This window comes from Triturus cristatus, chromosome 5_2, assembly GCF_964204655.1.
Source record: "Triturus cristatus chromosome 5_2, aTriCri1.1, whole genome shotgun sequence".
Lineage (NCBI taxonomy): Eukaryota > Metazoa > Chordata > Amphibia > Caudata > Salamandridae > Triturus > Triturus cristatus.
In genome coordinates, this window is record NC_140588.1 from 992040396 (window position 1) to 992060977 (window position 20582).

At 45.4% G+C, this 20582-nt stretch overlaps 1 protein-coding gene across 2 annotated transcripts in view; it reads left to right on the forward strand.

The window, feature by feature from the left end:
* Window positions 1-20582, forward strand: part of NEXMIF (neurite extension and migration factor) — a 1529077-nt gene that overhangs the window by 573228 nt on the left and 935267 nt on the right. For both annotated transcript variants that reach the window (XM_085608249.1, XM_085608247.1), the window contains exon 2: window positions 3846-4050. The gene's annotated coding sequence lies outside the window, so the exon portion shown is untranslated. The remainder of the gene's footprint in view (window positions 1-3845; window positions 4051-20582) is intronic.

A 20582-nucleotide genomic window follows, 5' to 3' on the forward strand; every position in this document is an offset into this window, starting at 1 on the left:
ACCTCAAATCAGACCGAGCACGCGTAGCGACCAAATGCAAGCTTTCTAAAAAGAGCTTCTTTCACTTGCCTTCCATATATCCATACATTTATCGTTCTATCTATTTATCCCTCCATCTGCCCATACTTTCACCTTTACATATACCCACCGATTACCCCATCCATCTTTTCACCCATCACCTGCCACCTCCAAAACTCAGCTTCTGATTGAGCTGTACACAGGTAACCAGTGAAAAATAAACCTCCCCTCCATGTCTCATGCACATGGTCTCTCTCTTTCTCTCTCTCTCTTTTGCTATTTCTCTCCTGGACACTCAAACACTCCCCCTTCTCACTAGCTCTCTCTCTAATCGTTATAAATTGGCAACTGATTTCTCCAGGTTTCCGGATCAAATCTGCACATCCATGGCTATTCATAGCAGCTCAGGCAATGAAAAGATTCCTCTAGGTGGTCTATGCATATAAATAAGAAGATATTCTTCTTTTGCCAATAGTAGGACACCCTGCAGATTTTAAGAATCTTTCTCCGCAAGCAGCATTTTGAAACAACAATGCAAATGTGGTGTCGAGTGATCAGTGTGGTTCAATCCCTCCTTTGTACGCAAGAGTCTTATTTCATGGAGATGAAATTAGAGGGAAATGTAATTCAAATCACCAGCCAGCTGAACAAAGACAAGAGAGATGTTTTGCAAAATAAATCATAATAGGGGGCATTAAAGAAATAAGTTGTCCTCCAAGGTGAGAATTAGTTTAGCTACAAGCACAATTTCATATAACTCTGGCTCGCCATTTCATGTTTTTTTCCCTAGCACCAGTTGCGTATTTGCTTTCGTCATCGCATGCTGGGTTTACCCTGACAAATGAGAAGCTCTAAATACAGAGCAGTAGTGTTGGCTAGCTGTGCATTGACAGTAGCGTGAAGCTTGGCAGTCCGGAAATATTGGGAGGCAGCTGTAGAAGATGAAATATGGCTGATGGGATAACTCTTTATGACTGTTCAAACTCTGTCCCTAGAGACACACAGGTTTCTGACTTTGTTAGAGAATGAAGTCCTGAACCTAGACAGGATCGGGGCATCAGGCAAAGGGGTGGCAACTTAAGAAGCACCCATGATCCAGTAACAAACCGTTTTGCCTGTGTTGAACTTGAGTTCGCTGTAGTTCTTTCAGAGAATCATTGTATCTAGACTCACAAATCTCATCGAAAATGACTCTTGACAACCACCAACTTGAGACTGGATCTGAGGATCAGTATTGTAGGATTGAAATCAAAATGTTTGGTCCTTGAGCAGCATCATGAGGTGCCTGATTGATTACATAGACTTTGAAATCCCTCCACTGGTTCCTTGTGGAACAGAATCGACTTCAAAGCTCCTTCTCTGAGCCTATCATGGTATTGAGTTGGCTTACTTATAGAACTGGATTTCCCGCTACATCTTTCAACACAACTCGTTGATGTTTGCATTCCAAAATCCAGCTCAAGTCCACTACCTGATTGGAGAGACCGAATATGCACTCAGTCAGAAAGCTACAGCCCCGACCACAAGACACTGAGGCGGATTTCACAAATCTTCCACGCACTTCGCTTCACCAGAAGTGTGTGGCAACAGTATTATATCCCAAGCTAAGAAATGCACAACGTCTGCTACAATTTAAAGAAAAAACAATAATTACCTTTGAGTCAATCTTTCTGAATATAGTGCATACTACATACAGGTGTACATATTTTTTTGCAGCCTAGAACCTGGTACCAGAGGAAGCACTGCTATTAAAGTAGTGTTCTATTTTGTAAAAAAAAAAAAAAGCCTCTAGGAATACTGGCAGGCGAAGGATCTATTAATGAACGATACACCATATTGGACTGGGTGTATAAACCGCTGATTGTCTCCGGATGTGCTGTTCTTCTGGAAGGGCCTCAGCAGATTACTCTGACGGTAAACCACTAATGCAATTTGTTTACAGTGATTACATATTGAATTCTAGACCTTCTGATTTGTGCAAAGTCGTGATTTTTGATCCCCTGTGAAACTTTATGGGTGAAATCAATGTGTTACTGCTGCTAGGGAAAGGCACATTGTATGCAATAAAATGTGTCACTGCCCATGTTATTTCTTTCAATGTTGAAGGTCCTGGGGGTGGTACCATATGCCCATTAGCAAGTATGTCTGCTCTGTGGCAACACCCGACAGGTTGTGACAGTTCTGTCTCCAAACTCGATGTTAAACCTAAGTAAACATACTTATTAAGTCAGAGATAGGATGTTGGGAGGTTAGGTGCAATAGTTATAGGACTGTGTGCTTTTAAACAACTGATGCTGGGAGGTTCTATGGGTGGGGAGAGGATTTAAGAGAAAAGTAATAATGTTAAATATAAAACAAGTAAAATAAGGTGCGAAGGTGAACCAGCTCATGATGTTATAGCCACAGCTGCAATGTACATTTGGAACTGGCTTTCTGTGAAAGGCCAGGGACACTTCCAGTACATGCATGTTTTCAACATCTAAATCACAAACAATACTCTTTCCTCTAGAAAGCTGAATACTAATAATGCACCACAGGTTTGCTTTACTAGCAGTGTAGGTGAATTTATTGGAAAGAGAAGGAAGACAAATCTTGGGCTTTCCACCTGGAAGAGATACATAAAGCTCCCTCATTCGCTTGGTGTACGGTGTAGTCATTGTATCCATAGCAGCATGGTTGCTGGAACAATGACCAGTATGGTCTGTACAAATCTGTAGTTATTCTGTTGTATCCCAGTAGCCAGTACTGTAGCAAAATTAATCGAGAATAATGATCTTATGTGGCTAGGAGAAGTCCATACGTTTTACTCCTCATGTTCTGATGGAGTATATACAGAGTAAGCTACCTCTGATAGCTATCTAATAGGTTCTTTAGAAAAACATATAAACTTCGAATACCACATTTCTGGGTGCTTGATCTAGAGAATCGCAGAATCTCCCCAATTATTTCATACACTAGGCTCAGATGTGAATGATATTCTCAGTGTCTCAAAGTATTAACCACTGACGTTTGTATCTAAGATGCAATTAACACGATTTATTGAAACTGTTTCAAAGACTTGGAGCAAAGTTCAGAAAAGTTTCAGAAAGTGAGCGTGATGCCTACGAAACTAAATATCTGATAATCACTTCAAATAAAGCACCATTGATATGGTGGGGGAAGGTTAAGGGGTTCCAGAGGATGTTACAAATCACTATTTTTTAGTGGACTGTCTAAAGTCACGGAATACGATGGAAATAGAATTCCTACAGAGGACAGAGAAAGGTGTAGCGACCATGAGGGAAAGGCGCTTCTCTGAGAAGGTACATTTAGGACTACTATCCTGTGGGTATCGTTTGCACAAACCGGAACACATCCTGAATCAAAACATAATTTGTATGCAAAAATGTATTTTTGTAATAATGTCCACGTTTCAGTTCTCTAGTTATGTGCGAAAAAAATTCACTGCGAGGTTTTGTAAAGATGACAGACTTGACAATTTTCTCAAATGTTGTCAACTTTATGAGGGAAATTTCCATAAAAATGTTTTTGCAATAGTGTTTTCCTGGAGGATTAACATTAAACAAATAGATTTAGCATATTTTTTGTTGGCGTTAAACCTCATTATTTGTATGAGACTTTACTTGTTATAAGTTTCAATCATTGCAATTTTTTAAAATTTATGAGAAGCTGTAGCATAAGCTCCCACAGCCTTACTTTCCTCCTTCATGTCTCACTGGCTTCTGGTTTGTTTAACTAATGGCTTTGTGATCCAAGAATATTTAATCATGTAGTTTGAATGTTTTGAACACAAACATGCCACTAACTCATTTTTTGTAAATTCACAGGTTAGAAGTTATTCCATCTCAGCAGAATCAGTACAAATCAGAAGCCCCAATGAAGCAGCCCAAGGCTGGATCAACAGCGCCAAGGCCGGCTCACTGGCATCTGGACTCTGTAACCTGGAAGTGAATGGGAAAACAGACCATAAGACAGGCAGAAGGTTTAAATGCAGATGTTGATCCGGATCTGTGGGCTAGAATACATGAAACGGTGAGCTTTTGAAAAACGTGTTCTGCTACGAATCGTTCTGTTCAATAAGAGGATATCACTTACACAAATGTGAAAAAACATGCACTTGTCATTAACCATGCTGGAATGCTCTGAATGAATATTTGTTCAGATTTGAGAAAGCATCTGTGACTTGAAAAGTATGACTTTCTAGTGTGGGCATGAAAATCGACCTTAAATCTCATTATGAATATCTGAGTGTATGTGTCTTCCTGCCGCCATCCCAGTGACGTGCGCTTGGAAACAGTATTTGCCATTAAGGTGTGACCCCAGGTCTGACAGATGGTTCACACCTGGTTAGTTCTGAGTACAGGGTAGGACACTGTTACCTGTGAGAGGTATTCGACAGCCAGCTGTAATGTGATAAAAGTCTAAACCTGGCTTTTGAATTGGAGCTACTAACCTAAAAGAAGTCCAAATATAGATACCAAGTAGACTAGCAAGAAATCTGACTAGCTTTTGTTTGGCAGTAGGAGCAATACTGATGAGATAAACAGGTGAAATGTGTGATTACTAGCCCTACTGGTGTTTCAGAAGTGAATGAAGGGCCCATTGAGGATACACGGCCCTGTGACTTCCTGTATCAGTTACCGTAGCTCTGTCCTTAAAGGGAAGGATAGAAAGCAAATATACGAATGGGACTGAACTGTTGAATTTCAGGAAATAGGCTTACAAGGGAGTGTAGGTACAGATTAGACAAAGTACAAGGCAAGTTTAGGGCAAAATAGAATTTAAGGTGTTATGGAAAAGACAAATTCTCGAGCAAAGATAAAAGCAAGGTCTGGAAGTCTACAACATTGGTTTAAAGTTGAAAAAAGGCTAGTAGCAGATATCTAAGTGAAGGTTGAGTGCAGATTTCACTGAGGGCAAAGCAGCTATTGAGGACTTCCAGAGAAAGGTTGTATGTAGGTCCTGTTGCTGATCGCCGAAAGCAGCCGTAGCGTTGACTGCAGGATCTAAATTTACTTGTAACAGTAGCTCCCAGCAATTTAGATAAAGGTGGTGAGTTAATAGACACAATGAGTACTTCCAGCCTTGGTTGCATACAGAAGTTGCAGGCACATCAGGATTTTAAAACAACCAAGAAAGCAGTGGGGGCCAGCATGATTCGCGGGTGACGGGGGTGACGGTGAAACGCAGGGGAGTGAGAGGTTGGCCAATGTAAAACAAAAAATAAAAAAATTATACACCTACCTTGCCACCGGGTCTCGCGTCTCTGCTCCTTGCTCCTGCTCTCCTCATGTGACAGGAAGTCAGGAAGAACAGCCAGGCTCCCCTGACCAATCACAACACTGCACTTAGGCATTGTGATTTGTTTTGAGCGTCCTGTTCGACGTTCAACCAGGGAATGGGGCTTGGGCTTGTTCCTCATGCAGGCTTTAATGCAGCCTGCATGGAGAATGAGGAAAGTGCGCATGACTGGTTTGGGTGGTCCGAGAGGGACGACCAAACAGTTATTGCGTACTTAGGAGTGGGCAAACCACTCCTCCCTTGCACTGCTCCGTTAGCAGAGCAGCCCCGCCCACCCGCCCGCCCTCAAAGGAAACATAAAATGATAAAAACACAAATGTATTAGCATTTTATATTTCCTTTCCTTTACACTGCTCAAAAGCAGTGGGGCGACACTCCTCTGCCACAGCAGAGGAGCCGCCACTGCAAGACTGGCTAGGAAAAGTATGAACTCCATACCATTTAAAACTTATTTGCGGTCTACCATTGAAAAGTTACCCAATGTATAATCTCCTAATTACTTTTCTGTGATTTGTCACTAGGATTCCTAATAGTGCCTCTGATCATCCTGCATTCGTTGTCTTTCTGTTCTTGCACACTATCCTTCACATCAATTCAGCACCCTTTTTACATTTTTACAAAACTGACATGACCTAATGTGAACCATATCACTAAACGAAACCGAATAATTCACACCAAACAATCAAAGTTACAATAGAACATTGATAAAGAAAATATTTGAATTAGAGGGTAGACAACAACTCTGACTCTTTTTTAATGATGGATTAGTTGTTGAATGTAATGCCCAGTTACTTCTAGGGCGCTTCATGTCTAAGCACTCCCCGGCATAGGGAGTGCAGGGCACAGAAGCTTTCACAAATATGATGAAGTCCTTACCCTCTGACGTAGTTTGGCACATGGTGGCTCCTATCCTGCTGTTAAAGTGGCTGACAGCTGAGGTTAGATATCACTGTACCCCAGGAAATAATAAGTACATTATATAGAACAGTAGTGAGTCTCAGTGAATACGTGCCTGAGAGCAGCTACGCTACTTGGCAGGATTACCTCAAATGGCAGTCGAGGTTAACTGCATAGGAAGAAGTGGAACTCCCCGGCTTTAGTGACAAGAAGCGGCTCCAAGGAAAATGGCCAAGTTCTGGGACTAGTCACCAGTGCTGGTCAATAAAGCAACTACAACAGGGTAGGCAGTAAAACTGCAGATCAGAGTACCCGATCAGTCACAGGCAAATGACAGACTCGAGTTTGTCTATTTATATAGGAGAAGTAGCAGCCAAATAATACAGTATTTCACCAAGTTAGGCTGGAACCACAGTAACACAGTACTTATATTATTACATCTGCACAATATGAGCTGGATTTGTCACGGTCTGTGGCACATGGCACTCTTACTTGAATGACCCTATGCAATAATCTAGTGTAGTTGGTGTAGGGAATGACCATCTTTTGCAAGGAATTCCACAAATGTTAGCCTTTTGTAGCTGAACCCATTTTTGTTGGCATTAGGACTCTGCACTTTACCCCTACTAACGAGCGGTAAAGTGCTTGTGCTCTACCCTCTAAGCAGAATAAAATTGCAATCCTACTAATTGGCACATTTAATTTACTTATATGCCCCTAGAATTTGCTACTATATATACTTGAGGCCTATAAATTAAAAATCACGCAAGTCGGCTCCAGCACTCATAGTGCCATCTTCTAAAGTAGTACTGAAAAACCTTTCTTAGGCCTGCCATTGCAGTTTGTAGTGCAGTTTTAACTGCCATTTCAAACTAGAGAAATAAACCTTTTGCCAGGCTTAAACCTTCTGTTTTAGTTACTTATAAGTGTATGCCCTAAATGCCCACAGGACAGGGTGCATTATATTTGATAAGAAGGACATATTTCATTAATGTGTTACACGTCCCACAGTGGAAATTCTCTAAGGTCGCTTTTCACTGCAGCAAGGATGGCTTTCCCATAGAAAAACACTGGATTACATTATAACTCTTTATAATGCATAACTTCAGTTTGGAACTACCTAGGAAAATTATTCAAGGGCTCATTAAAATAGAGATTTAAAATCCAACCCAGTGGTCAGGTCAGATTTTAAATTACTGATTTGGAAATGCCATTTTTAGAAATTTGGCATTTTCATGACTAGAGCAAATGTGCCTTTTTGCCAGTACCCATGGTCACCCGACGGTTAAGGACTCTGTGGTGTGATGTGTATTCCTCCCAGACAATGGACAGATGGCTTGGGTGTGAAGGGTGAGGGTCTTCATGATGGTTGGGGAGGAGCTGTGTCCCTGCTCTGATTCCAATTCAAATTATAGCCTGTATACTGTATCCAGTCCTTCCTGATGTCAGAAGAAGACATCACTGGCAGATTCAGTTCACACCTGGGCCTGCCTGCCCTTTGTTTCACTAGCCAGGCTGGAGCCAAACACATGGGAAAAGAGGAACTGACCAAAACCAGTTTCAGAATTAAACAGAGGGCTGTCCCCCACCCACAGCCTGGCACTGAACATAAGTTCGAAAACGAAACTTGAGGGTGTATTTGAGTAAGCTATATCCTATTCAGTTTTCTGATTACTCCTAGCTGTGGGTCATCACAAGATTTTTGAGAGGTCTTCTCACCCTCAACTTATCAAGGCATGCTTAATCATTTGACGACCTCTCACACTGGGGTAGGAACAATGCCACCCCGGCAGACTCAACCAGGGAAAGCTAATCTCTCCCTGTGCTTTCTTATAAATCACTAGGCCCTGTTTTTTGGAGTCAAGAATGAATATAAAATATACCTAGAGGTATACTCAAATTATATTTTATTCAGTGAGTACCTCTGGTATGTTTAAAAACGCTAAGAACAAAACGGTCATTAGGTGAAATACAAGGAATCACCTGACCAGGGGTTTATGTGTTACTAACATGTTTCCACCTCTATCTAAGCCTAAAAGGTATTGGGGCTACTTCAGAGTAGAACAAATATAAGGCAATGGTGTGAACTGGGGGTCTCGAATTGGCAGCTGTAGGTACCTTTGTCCATGTAGGGACCCTTGTGAGGGTGAGGGTCTTCATGATGGTTGGGGAGGAGCTGTGTCCCTGCTCTGATTCCAATTCAAATTATAGCCTGTATACTGTATCCAGTCCTTCCTGATGTCAGAAGAAGACATCACTGGCAGATTCAGTTCACACCTGGGCCTGCCTGCCCTTTGTTTCACTAGCCAGGCTGGAGCCAAACACATGGGAAAAGATGAACTGACCAAAACCAGTCAGTGTAAGGGGCATACACACTTTAGATAACCCCTGCTCACCCCCTTGGTAGCTTGGCACGAGCAGACAGGCTTATCCCAAAGGCAATGTGTAAAGTATTTGTACTCAAAACACACAGTAATACAGTGAACACCACAAATGGACACCACACCAGTTTAGAAAAGCATTTGCAATGCAATAGGTCTCACATTTACGAGAGTTTGAGTGATTGGCATTGTAAATGGCAATATCTTTTATGTATGTGTGGTTTTTAAAACAGATAAATAAAAGGCATTGTCATTTACAATGCCAATAGCTTAAACTCTCACAAATGCAAGACCTATTACATTGCAAATGACAGCTCCTGTGCTATAAAAAAAAAAAGCGTTGTGATAGAGCTTGTTCTCTCTATTTGAGAAAATAGTGCTTGGAGGCTGTAATTAAAGCCTACCGAATAACAACACACGTAACAGGGATGTCGCCATGGGAGGTTACAAAATGAGACAAGGCGGTACTAAGGAGGGACTACTAAACCTATTGACCATTGGACAGCCACAGTTTATAGTGGACAATGACACAAGCCAATAAAAAATATGGGCGGAGAATGGGCGTAGTTTCATGTCCCTACCTGAATACAGCATGCCTCACAGAGCAGCGCATGCGCTGCCCAGGCTTGACCTAAAAATAAAGTATCTTTATCTAACCTTACAAGATCAAAACAAAAAAAATCCAACTTACATGTAGTAAAATAGCACTTAAAAACAATTATTTCTAAAAGAAAGCCTGTAGAAAAGAAATAGCTCCACCAGGGTCAATTACGACGTTGTGGCAGCAATAAATTCAAAGTACGGCGCCGACTGTGAGGTGCGTGGCATCAGGCACTGAGCCACATGGACCCCCAAACAAACAGTACCTTCGGAAACGAAGTCTGACAATTCATGGCTGTTAGATTATGCTCGTTCATTCTCTTTAATGTCAAAACAAACCAGAAGTAGTCACTGAATACAAAATAATTTGAATTGGAGCCAAAGGACGCAGAGCCCCCCAACTCCCGACTGTAGCCTCACTGGATCCAATGCGGAGTGACTCAAAACCAGTTTTCTAGGGTCATGAAGGACATTAGCAATACTGGGGAGGGGGAGGGGAACAGGGCTGGTTGTGATGAATAAGCCATTTACAGGAAAAGGCACGTATGGTTGACCAAACATGACCAAGATAACAGTGTTCTATCTACCTACTAGATCGTGTACAGGTTCATCAGGAGGCTCCAAGTTAAAAGCACTTAGTTACCTAGGCATGTGAGAAACCTCCAACTCCCCACCAGTATCCTGATTGCACAACAATTACACCAGTAGCGGGCTTTTCAAAATCTGTGTAGCATCCTGATGGGGAGGTTAGTCCAGATGCTTAAGGCCAATATAAAGCTCCCACACCAGATGGTTAGTGGGACCTTACAACGCCAAACCAAACATTTCGCCTTGTGCCACTCTAACGTAGTGTGGACTGAAGTTAGAGGCTTACTTATAGTGTTTGGGATGCAATGAGCAGTAATACACACCTCACCACAGTCAAAATACATGAAATACCAAAATCACTGAGTAAACATGAATTATATGATCTAATAGCTAGCAACGAATTTAAGGAAAAACGATAAAAGTAGGCTGGTAAAAAAAATCCTAATTAAAATCAGTGGGAGGAGCCGTTACAATAGGTTCTTATGGAAGGTAATCTAAGTCTGCGAGAAAGAGCGGAGGTAAGAGCCAGAAGATGATTGTGTCCTTATGAATGTGAGGCATATTCTCTGGATCCTGGATCAGTTATTGGGAACTGTTCAGTGTATAAGTGAGGTATTGTCATTTCTCACTAGTGTCCCATGGACTCTCTCCAGTTCAATAATGAAATACTTCAATTGCACTCATGAGTTCCCAGGTTTAACTAAATCGATCAGTCAGTGGGTACTTCAGGACCTGGTTGGAAGCTTTGAACTCAGAAATAGTATGCTACACTAATCTCACTCAATAAAATCAGTGTTCACTCATAGCTATTACTTTACCAAGAATAGGATTTTATTAAGTACATGATATGTTGTTTCTATTAAAATTAGGCACACGAAATAAAACTAGGATGTCCTAGTAGATTTGATGCTGAAGTATGACAAAGATTTCTAGTGCCTAGATCTAACTGTGTGGGCTAAAACTGCCACAGTCATGGAATGTGTTTAAGAGATCTGATAGAGACATCTAGCCGCAGGTTCCTTACCTTTTAACTTCCAGGCTCCAGGCTGGATTCTGAAGATTTTTTGTAGCAGTACCCCTGCACTCTGGTAGATGTAGTCGGTCGACTCTATGTGACGTCGTTGGCGTCGTGATCGTCATGATGTCAGCATCATCAATATAACCGCCACACTGACGTCAGTTCTTTTCTTTCCGCACCAGCCATCGCCGATCCGTTGAAGGGATCTACCCCCTGTCATTTTGTGATGGCGTTGTCGACTCCGTTGTGTTTAGGATGTCAAGTTAGAAGACCTCGGTGTTCAAGCTGTGCAGCGCCTGTCACAGCGCCGTATCAGTTACGGACCCCCATATAGTTTGTCTGTGGTGTCTGGAATGTGACCACGACTCCAAGTCGTGCTCTGACTGCCGGGCCATGGCGCCAAAGTCTTTGAGGGAGCGGTCCCTAAAGCTTCTTGCGGCAAGGCAGCCAGCACCGCGGCGGTCGCCTCACCGGTCTCGGTCGAGAGGAAGGCCTGAGCACCCCTCCGGCGGTTCTAAGTCTTCGAAGTCGAAACTGTTGAAGTCAGGTAAGAGGCACCACAAAAAGCACAAGAAGTGGAAGTGTGCTTAGACTTCACCCACCCATCTTGTAAAGTGGCGGAGGAACCTCAGCGTTCAAGGCCTCGCTCCGCGGAGTGGGTGCCTGGGTCGGCTCTGCGCTTCCCTCCCTTTCCCGGAGCAACCCCCGCCCAACTCAATTTTATGACACCATGTGTGCCACATTTGGGTTGCCTGACCCTGCCGGCGCGCCTTTGGGCCCAGCAGGCTCAGTTGATGGAGGGGCCCCCGTGCCGGTGGCTCCGACCCCGGCCCTATGGCCTCATAGCGGGCCCTGTCCGGAACGACACCAGTCACACCTCCACTGCGACCTTTCCCGGCATCGCGTCTGGCACTGAAGTCCTCTGCGTCGTTGGCACCGACTGGCAGTGCCTCCCTGATCCTCATTCCCGACGACACGGAGCCGGTCGGGCGTTCACTGATGCCGAAACCGGCGCTGACAGAGCCGTACTGCTCCATGCCATTTTTTCTGCCCTATTCTGAAGGTGTAGGAATGGAGGAAGAGTATTGGGAGGGGAAGCCGGCTCCCTTTGAAATTCTGCCTCAGAAAGACCTGGACTGGTATGAGGAATTGGGTGACACCAGTGGTCTAGACACCACCCCAGATTCTGGCATGCTTTCCCCTCCTACCCTGGCTATGGAGGAGAGAGCAACTTTTGCCATGATGGTGTGTAGGGCTGCGGAGGGCCTTGACCTACAGCTTCCTACAGTGGCGGTCAAGACAAACGTCTTGACAGAGGTCCTGCAGCCTGGGGTTTCGAGCTTGAAACCCCTACTGCCTTTCAACGAGGCTTTGACAGATGTCCTTCTGGGGACATGATCCAAACCCATCACAGGGGTTCCTGTGTATAGGACGATCGCCCGCTGTCATCCCCTGCACGGGGCACCCACCTTTACTCACCCCCCATTCCCCAAAACTTGGAAGTCCAAGCTTCCATGTCCCGAGGTGCATTCCCTTCTGCACCCCCGGACAGGGAGTCCTAGAGCCTGGAAAACTTCAGGAAGAAATTGTTCTCTTCCACCAGCCTAGCGCTGAGGTCGGTGAACACCGCATGCCTCTTGGGGCGTTATTCCCATTCTCTATGGGATACGGTTGCGCAGGTGCTGCCAATGGTCTCGGAGGAGGACCGGGCCCTACTCTACGGGAGATACGCAGCTAAGTTCGCCATCCGATGTGGATTGGATACAACGGACTCACTAGGTTGAGCGATTTCCACGACAGTGGCAGTTCGTCGCCATGCCTGGTTGAGAACATCTGTTTTTTTTCTGGGGATGTCCAAGCCAACCTTATGGACATGCCCTTAGATGGCTCCCGTCTCTTCATTGATAAGGTGGATGCTTCCCTTGAGCGCTTCAAGGACTCCCCGGCCACGGCCAAGTCCTTGGGCCTCACTACTGCCCCGGGGCTTCATCCAGCTTTCGCTCCTTTCGTGTCTACGGAAGGGGCTACCAGCCGCGCCAACCCTAGAGGGCCATGCAAGTTCAGCAACCTCTGTGGAGTCATGGATGCGGCTCACCCCGGCCTCATGGGTCCCGAACCAGAAAGCGAGCCAAACCACCATCCCCTCCTCCACTACAAAACCTTCTTAATCCGATCCTCCAGGAACCCTCGTGGCCATTTGGTGGCAGAATATGCCATCACTTCCCTCACTGGCAATCCATCACATCAGACAGGTGGGTGCTGCAAATAGTCCAGAAGGGCTAATCCCTCTCCTTTGAGACTACCCCACTTCTATGCTGCCAGCATACTATCAGCTGACAGAGGATCACCTTACCTTGCTCCGTGAGGAAATCAATGCTCTCTTGGCCAAGTGAGCTATAGAGAGTGAGCTATAGAGAGGGTTCCCTGGCTCGAAGTAGGCCGTGGTTGCTACTCCCGCTACTTCCTGGTCCCCAATAAGGACAGAGGATTTCGTCCTATCCTAGATCTCAGAACCCTCAATTTCTTCCTCAAGAAGGAGAAATTCTAAATGCTCACCTTTGCTCAGGTCTTGTCTGCCCTGGACCCAGGAGACTGGATGGTAGTGCTGGACTTGCAGGATGCCTACTTTCATGTCCCCATCCTACCTGCCCATCGTCACCTGCAGTTCACGGTGGGCCACGAGCACTTTCAGTTCACTGTGATTCCCTTCGGCCTCACCAATGCCCCTTGGGTGTTCACAAAAGTGATGGTGGTGATCGCATCTCATCTGCGGAGATCTGGTGTACCAGTCTTCCCCTATCGACAACTGCTTGTTGAAGGCGGGCTTGCCCCAGGCAGACGTCTCCCACCTCCATATGGCGACACACCTGACCCCCTCTCAGTCGCTTCTTTTCATTGGGGCGGGTCTGGGCACGGTGCAGTTTTGGGCCTATCCTCTCGAACAGCGAGTCCAGGATATTCAGGCTATGATACCGAAGTTTCAGCCTCGATCCTGGGTTCCGGTGAGACTGACTCTGAGTCTCATGGCCTCCTGTATCCTGCTACTGACCCATGCAAGGTGGCACATGCAAGCTCTGCATTGGGACTTAAAAATTCCAATGGTCACAGCATCGAGGAAATCTTTCCGACCTGGTCCAGATTTCAGAGGGAACTGCAAAAGATCTACAGTGGTGGCTGACAGACCTCGAGTGGTTTAACGGCTGACCCCCCCTCTGCCTTCCCCACCCAGATCTCACAGTAGTGATGGATGTGTCTCTTCTGGGCTCGGGTGGCCATCTAGGGGAGGTGGAGATCAGAGGTCTCTGGTGGAAATCAAGCTCCATATCAATCTGCTGGAGCTTCTGGCGATCCGACTAGCACGAAAAGCCTTTTTGCCATCCATAAAGGAAAGGCTTGTTCAAGTGTTCACAGACAACACTACCGCCATGTGGTACTGCAACAAACAGGGCAGGGTGAGGTTGTTGACCCTTTGTCAAGAGGCTCTGCGCCCCTGGACTGCGCTGGAACATCAGGGCATTTCCCTGGTGGTTCAACACCTGGCCAGTTCTCTGAATGCCAGGGTGGACGAGCTAAGCCGAAGGTGACTTGCGGATCACGAATTGCATCTCGATCCGGAGGTGGCACAAGGTCTCATTCAGCGGTGGGGAGAGCCTTGGTTAGATCTGTTTGCCTTGAAAGAGAATGCGCAAAGTCAGCTGTTTTGCGCATAGGAGTTTCCAAGCTGTCACTCGCTCGGCGACACTTTTCATCGTGAGTGGAGTTCAAGCCTCCTATACGCCTTTCTGCTCTTAGCACTTCTGCCCAGAGTGTTCAAGAAGATCAGGAGCGACCAAGCACAAGTCATTCTTGTGGCTCCATACTGTGCACGAGAGTGTGGTATCCCGAGCTTCTGGACATGAGCATCGATCCCCCGGTCAGGTTGCCCCTTCTGGATGATCGCAGCAGCAGAAGAGGGTCCACCACCCAAACCTGTCCACTCACCGCCTCCTTGCGTGGAGATTGGGCGGCGACAGTTGACAGCTTTTGACCTTCATCCTGAAGTCTGTGAGGTTATCTTGGCAGCCAGGCATCCCTCTACCAAATCAGTATAGGCATGCCGATGGAACACATTTTGTAAATATTGTACAGATCGGTCTGTTGACCTTCTATCTACTCCCTTATCTTCATACTTTCTTTGGCCCGGCAGGGCTCTGCTCTGGCCACCTTGAAGGGCTACCTTTCGGCCCTTTCTTCTTTTCTTCGGCTGCCTGGTCACCCATCTTCGTTCAAATCTCCAATTGTGCAGGGATTTTTGAAGGGGCTGACCCATTTGTTTCCCCTTCACCTTTTGTCATGCCACAGTGGGACCTTAATTTGATGCTCACCTTCTAGATGTGTGCACCGTTTGAGCTGTTGCATAACTGCCCTCTGCGGTTGCTCACCATTAAGAAAGCTTTTTTGGTGGCAATAACCTCTACCAGGAGAGTCAGCGAACTACAGGCCCTTTCATCAAACCCTCCTTACCTGACGTCTTTTCCGGATAAAGTAGTACTCCGAACTAGGTCATCTTTTCTTCCTAAGGTGGTAACACCTTTCCATCTGGGTCAATTGGTTAACCTGCCCACCTTCTATGCATCCCTGCACCCTTCCAAGGAAGAGGAATGGCTTCACAGTTTGGACCCAAAAAGAGCGTTGTCGTTCTACCTTGATCGCACAAAACAGTTCTGGTTGGACGACCAACTCTTTAAAGGGTATGTGGGCGCAAGCAGAGGCCGTGCTGTCCAGAAGAGGACTATATCCCGATGGGTTATCTTCTGCATTAACATTTGTTACGCCTTAGCGAAGCAGGATCCTCCTGAAAGGCTTAGGGCCCAGTCCACCAGGGCGAAAGCGGCCACCACGGCTCTTCAGCTTGGTATTCCCGTATCGGTTATTTGCCAAGCTGCCAAGTGGGCATCTCTGCACACGTTCGCCAGACACTACTGCCTAGACTCCCAGGCTCGTAGAGATGTGGAACAGATTAATTTAATATGCTTGGTGCAGGGTCACCACTCTTGCCACGGGTCCTTATCAAGTAAGGAGGAATCAACAGTGGAGCGAAGTACAAACCATAGGTAATTTATTAAGCATTCAGAATGGGTCTCCATCCAACGAGCACCATGGAGTTACTCAAGGAAGGAGCACACTTGAACAATGGCTCCATTGGTTTTTATAGGGAAGATCACAAACAAGGAATGCCCAGAGGTAAATAGAACTTTGGAAAGAACACACAAATGAGCTAAGGTAAGAATCTGACAGCCTTGGTGTCTTGTGCAATTCTACGTTGTACGACTGTACAACAAAATGTGCTATGTAACATAACATAACATAACTATTGCCTGAAATCCTTCGAGCAAGCTGACTCTGCATGTTTACGCAGCCTACAATGTCTCAACTTTAGCTTCGTGACCTAATGTTTATGCCGGTGGCATCAGGGACAGAGTCAGGCTAAAAACAGTTCAAAGGTGAGTATGGATGAGGCATAGCTGAATCAGAAAACGAGAGATTCAGATTTTAAGGTTTCACAGAGAGGGCCTTTTTGGTCGCTATGTTTTACAGGATTTTCTGGTCTAAACCATTACGCAGTCCCTCCTCCTTGGATGGTTTTGCTTGGGTTTTGTTCAAATGTAAGGAATCTGCGGCTAGATGTCTGTATCAGATTGCCAAGTTACTTTCCTTCGGTAACGCCTTATCTGGTGGAGGCATGATCTAGCCGCAGGTTCCTTACCCATCCTTCCTGCCCTGCGGAATTGGTTTTAAGTGTCAGGGATGTTCCCCTTAAGGGCCCTAACTGTTCGTTTTTTAACACACCATGGTCAGTCACTTCATGGCTGGAAAGTCGTGAAAAGTACTTACGTCAGCGTGCCGGAGTGACGGTTATATTGACGACACGTACGTCACGACAACGACGAATACGATGCCACCTACGTCACGCGGAGTCGACTGACTCCATCTACCAGCGCGTAGGGGTACTGCTCCTAAAAACCTTCTGGATCGAGCCTGATGCCTGGAAGCTCAAAGGTAAGGAATCTGTGGCTAGATCATGTCTCTACCGAAGGTAAGTAACTTGTCCTAAAGCGTTCTATCTTCCAGTCTCCTTGGGGATTATTCCGGATGTATTCTGTGCAGTTAACTTCTTCAGTTCTATCAGTATAACTAAAATTCTATTAACACATCTGTAATTTGTCCTAGCTTTCCTGTAGCAAAGGGTTCAGAGAGGCCTGCTCACTGCGTCTCATCCAGGGCTAGCATCATTGTGCCCAGATTACAATAGGCACCAGCACAAAAGTGAGCAGGATTTCAACCTATAACTTTATGGTGTTACTCGTTTGGCAGTGCTAAGTTAGATTGGATTTCTTTTTATTGGTTACCTGATAAACCATGCTGCAGAGATTCTGTTTCACTAATGCGGGGGGTTGCTGCATAATGTTTGGGGGACTAGTGAAGACACTAAACTTGCTAATCCATTGTTCAAGATGCCAGCTGATACCGGACGGGGTATTGGTACTTCTGGTTCTCACCCATGGGAGGGAACAAACTACAGGAGGTGTTCTCTGCAGTTACTGGTCCTGTTTGAAGATTGTCAATACTAGTAGCACTCTTTGCGATGATTAGCGCCCCCAAGGATTGAGGCTAGTGTGTTCCAGCAAATAAAACCGATACCTCCAGAAACCTGCATTGTTGGGTGTACTCAAGGCAACAAGTTTAAGCCAAATTGACCCTCGTGAAAAGTGTAGACCATGATTGTGTTTTGTTCTTCTTGTATGGGCAGTACTATCATTCTGAGAGTGGAGGAAGATGATGAGCATATTTCTTTGATGACCTTGGCTTGTTCTTGACCATTGGATAATGCATTTGAGGATTTTCAAAGCTCCTGTTCTGGCCAGCCGGGTCACAGATCTCATGGCTTCAGAGTTTTCTATCTTCCTCTAGTCATGTTCTATGTTGGTCTCAACCAGTGGCGTAGCTAGCCCTTTGGGCCCCAACCCCGCTATGCCACCAGTTAGGCCGTGGGCATATCCACTGGTCGGAATAGCTCCTCTCCTTCCAAGGCAGTCCAGTAGCTCGTGATTCCAGAATGGACACAACAGCAGAACTTCTCTTGTGCAAAAGGTTCGGTCCAGGCCTTGAGAGAAACAGCAACTCAGAGTTTTGGGAGGTGGCATCTGTGAGGTGGCACTGCAGAGCTACTTTGGAAGTCCAAAAGTAGATGCAAAGTACTGTTAACAGGTCCAATTTTGAAAGCCAATGAGACACATCCATGTTTAGTAACTCCAGTCCTTCCGCGGATTTATTCACATGGGGAGGTGGATGCACCAACTGGTCAGAAGGGTGTGTATGGGAGATATGAAGGGCAGAAATTCTGAGAAAGGTCTTGCCATCGAGGGGCTTCTTGCACCCCAGCAAAAGGTTGAATGGCAACAAATGGCCCGAGAGCTGCATTTTGACAATGACAGGCCAGACGTCCCAAGTGGCTTGAGCTCAGAGCACCGATCTGCAGTTAGTTTTGTTGAGAAAACCAAACCTTTTTTTTAAAGTATTTACATACATCTCCTACCACAGCAATCAGTACACATATCACAGCATTATTATCAGTTAATTTACTATTAATATATCATGATCGATAAACCCATTGCAATTTTTTTAATACCTTGGCCGATAACTAAAAAGGATATGAAAATAGTAACAAATTATAAATGCATAGCTTGGCACATGGGCCAAGTATAGATCAACGGTGATTGACGCTTTTTCCAAGCATAGAGAGTACAAGCATACAAATTCCTATGCCTGAGACACTGTCCGTATACCTGAGCCAACCAATAAAAGCCCCAGGTATTGCTTTTTATCAAAAAGTGTCAGGACATGACAACAGGATATACGTAGGGTCATCATGTCCTCTCCACAAGCACTTCCTCATAAAGTTGGCTTGCTTTTAATAACCTGCATTTAAATTACCCCATGTGTAACAGCAAAAGGTTTCTGCACAAATACACATGCTCTGGCCAGTTCTATGTTCTGGCCAGGCCTCGAGGCCTCGGATGTTGTGGACTCTCTCAAATGCGATAGGTCTTTCACCATAGGAGCGGGATGAAACAAGCCATGTTCACAACACTCCCTGAAGGGGCTATTACCCTATGAGGGCCTTTGGCTGCAGTTACCTGATGAGGATGCTCCATTTTGTGCCTGAATTCGTATGTATGTCTTGACTGAAGCTATCACTCAATCTCTGAAACATGCACAGTGATGAAGCTCTATCATGCTTACTTTCAGGAGAGCTGGGCGCATCTTTTTCAAGAGTTTCAGTAGACCCTGTCCTAGTGGTACAGTTAAGAGTCTGTGTCCCTACATTATAGGCGGAACGAACCATCTGCTCTCCCACCCCATTGGCTACACACCGGGTGGACCCATAAGCCAACAGCAGATTGTGCTCTTCTGGGGAAGCAAAACAAATATGGAGACATGGTACTTAAATATGTCTACTGCCATGGGCAAAAGAATGGAGCAGGCAAGAAAAATAAAAACTAGTTTGTTATAAGGGTACATGTTCCCTATTAGCAGCATGTCATTTGTTCCAACAATTGGTCTCATCCGTAAGACCTTGATAAAAAGGGGTTTGGAAATGGATCGACTGGTGGGGTGGGTCCTTTAGAGTTAGGTACCTTTGGACTTATCTGTAGGAAATGCTTCACCAAAGAAACAATGGGAGGTCCGCAAGGTTGGATGCTTAGGCAGTCAAAGATGGCCCATTATGGCTGATTCTCGATTCGAGGTCTTATGTGCTTGGACAGGTTTTGTCAGTTGGATCATCTGTTACAGTATTTAATGAACTCTCCTCCCAAATGGAAAGGGCCAGGAGGATCATAGTTAGAAGTACCTTTCCACTTCAGATTCATCTGGTGGATGCTCATCTGGTAGATGCTTAATGATTCTGTGATTAAAAGGCATGACTGAGGATATCTGCAACTGCAGGCTAAGGAGTTCTATAAAAGTGGCCTGTTCATCCTGTCTTCGAGTGGAAGGTGAAGGTTTACATTTGTTTGAGGTTACATTTAAATATTTGGATACCACCCATTCACATTTGTTGACAGTATTTAATTTCTACAAAATGAATCCCTCCAGCAAAAAGAAATTAGCCATCCTCTTATCCACAGCCAGGTCACTGAAAAAAGGAAATCCATGCCGCTTAACTTGGGGTGTCCGGGCCCTCCTAGGTGTCACAGTAGATAAGTCAACTCAGGACCATCAGTACACTTGACTCTCCAATGGCAGTCAAGCTAGACCTAATTAGCTTCCCCACTAGATAGTAGTGCCCGGTGGATCGATAGACTGGCGGGGGAAAGGGAACGGAGGGCGAGACAAAAAATAAAAATAAACACCTGCTGCATCACACTCCTTCCCTGCAGGCACAGGCTCCCAGAGTCCATTGTGGCCATTGCAGAGGCTGTTTTAATGCTGCTTAAAGCAGTGTCAGGATTGACCTGAGCACAGATGATTTGTACTCCCGGTTAGACTGGGAGCTTTTGCCTGCTCTCTCCAACCCGGCGAAACAGCTTGTGTTGGAGAGAGCTTCAGTGCGCATGACGGTTTGGCCGTCCTCAGACTGTCATGTGCACTGAATAGCAGTGCAACCATTCCTCCACCAGCCTGTCATCCGCCTGGCCCCGCCCCCAAGCCTTGGCTTTGAGAGCAAAAATAAAATGATAATAACCTATGATTTTTTATCGTTTTATATTGCATTTTTTTGGCTGCTGGCGGGTGAG